We start from the raw sequence: 2,726 nt of genomic DNA, 5'->3' as shown, positions 1-2,726 counted from the left end.
TCCCTCCAGCCCTGACATCCCCTGTCCTCAGGCCCCTCCCAGCCCTGCCATCCCCTGTCCTCAGGCCCGTCCCAGCCCTGACATCCCCTATGCTCACGTCCCTCCAGCTCTGACATTCACCATTCTAGGGTCCCTTCAGGGCCCCTTTTGTCCCCTCCTGCCACTGGCAGTGGCTCTTTGCTCCTGTGCTAAATGGGCCTGGGGATGCCATGGCCCTCCCATGGGAACCGTGAGAAGAGCTCCCTGGGATGGCCAGACCTTCTCCTGGCCTCCTCAAGGCCACCTGAGTGTCAGTCTGTAAAATCCTCCTCTGTCAAATGAGGGGCTTGGGCTCAGATGCTACCTCCGGTCCCTCTGGCTCTGAATCTCTTGACTCGTCAATCTAGTCCCCCCCCCCCCAGCTGAAAGCGATCGCTCCCTTCTCAGCTTTCTCCTTCTCCCCTTGTGACCCTCACTAGACTGTAAGCTGCATGCCGTCGGGGCTGGGGCCTCTCTGTCTATCTGCCAGCACCAGCCCTGGGCCTGGACCACACTAGGCTCGGAGGAGGCTCCTGGGCCAGGAGGAAAGGAAGGAAGGCAGGCATGGATCAGACGGGATGTCCACTCCTCCCTTCCCTGCTGGGGGCCCTTAGCTAGCAAACCCCCGGACCCACCTCTGTGGGATGACAGCAGGGCCTTCCCAGGGGCAGGGTGGGACGCTGGGGACGCGGTGCCCAAACCCTGCGCCCAGCATGTTCTCCAGGGCCACCTCCTTCCCAAGGCCTGGGAGGGGAGTGCGGAGGGACAAGAGAGAAGCAGGCTGAGTCCACACGCCCAGCTCGGCCCTGTAACTGTGTGACCCTGCATTCAGAACTGGGGCTCCCAATGTTTGTTTTAGCCACCTCAAATGAGAGCGTGAATGTCAAGGGCTCCGGGGTCGGAACACTACATGTGTGTAAGCCAGGAGCTGCAGTCAGTGGCAACAAGGAGGAAGTGGAGATACAAAGTCAACAGCTGGCCTGCCCGCTCACCTTTGTACCCTCGGCTCAACAAACACGCCAACAGCGTCCGAGCAGGACGTGGGATGTTGTCTCCACAGTGGGTTACCCGAGGTCTTGGGGTCCTCTCAAAATGAGAGTTAAAAGACCTGGGTTCAAATCCTGTCTGTGAAGCTTACTGCTGTGTAACCTTAGGTAATTCATGTCATATCCCTGGGCCTCAGTTTCCCCCAATGTAAAATGAAGAGATTGGGCAAAGCGGCCTTTTGAGGTCTAGCTCTTGGTCTGATCTCATGATTCCACCCCACATTCAGAAGGGGGGGCAGCTAGGTGGCGCAGTGGATAGAGCACCGGCCCCAAAGTCAGGAGGACCTTAGCTCAAATCCGGCCTCAGACCAAACACTTGACACTTACTAGCTGTGTGACCCTGGGCAGGTTACTTAACCCCAACAGCCTAAAAAAAAAAAAGGCACAGAAGGAGGAGGGTAAACGGTTAAGTGGGATGAACCCGAGCTCTGAAGTCCGAGGATCTGGGTTCAAATCCTGCCTCTGACACTTACTTTGACCCTGGGCCTCAGTTTCTTAATTTGTAAAAAGGAGGGAGCTAGCCCAAATGGCCCCTGAGGTCCCCCTGTGGCGCATGCTGGGGATCTTAGCTGAATGCATGCATGCACACACGCATGCACACATACACGCGCACATACATGCACACACGTGTGCATGCACACACATACACACACGCACAGACACATGCACACATTCACACGCGCTCGCACACATGCACAGACATGCACACATGCACATGCACTCACACACACGCACACACACATGCACATGGACACGCACAGACACATGCACACGCGCATGCATACGCTTTCACACACACATGCATAGACACACGCACACATGCACATGCACTCACACACACATATGCACGCACACACATGCACATGGACACAACAGACCCTAATTGTGCACACACGCACGTATATGCTCACACACACGCAAAGACACACGCACACATGCACATGCATACGCTCTCACACACGCACAGACACATGCAAACATGTACACACACTCGCACACACATGCACGCATGCATGTGCACACACATGCACACACGCACTCAACACGCACACGCACATGGACACGCACAGACACATGCACGCGCATATGCTCTCACACACATGCACTCACACACACGCACACGGACATGCATAGACACATGCACATGCACACGCATACACTCTCACACACACGCACAGACACATACACACACACCCACACACATGCATACACGTGCGCGCGCACGCACTCACACACATGCACATGCACAGATACATGCACACGCACACGCTCTCACACACATGAACACGTGCGCACATGCACACACGCACACACATGCATGCACATGGACACACAGAGACACATGCACACACGCACACATACGCTCTCACACACACGCACAGACACACACATGCACACACACACTCAACACACACATGCATATGGACATACACAGACACATGCACACGTGCACAATGCGCTCATACACATGCACACGTGCACACGCACTCACACATGCACATGGACACACACAGACACATGCACACGCGCACACATACGCTCACACACGCACACACACGCACACATGCACACGCACTCACGCACACATGCACACACACGCACACGCACATGCCGCCTGCTCCTTGCACCTGGGCTTCTACCAGGCAAGAAGCTTTCATCCCT

This window comes from Vombatus ursinus, unplaced genomic scaffold, assembly GCF_900497805.2.
Source record: "Vombatus ursinus unplaced genomic scaffold, bare-nosed wombat genome assembly UNPS02010394.1, whole genome shotgun sequence".
Taxonomy (NCBI): Eukaryota; Metazoa; Chordata; class Mammalia; order Diprotodontia; family Vombatidae; genus Vombatus; species Vombatus ursinus.
The sequence above is the reverse complement of the archived record's forward strand: the minus strand, read 5'-3'. Positions refer to the sequence as shown.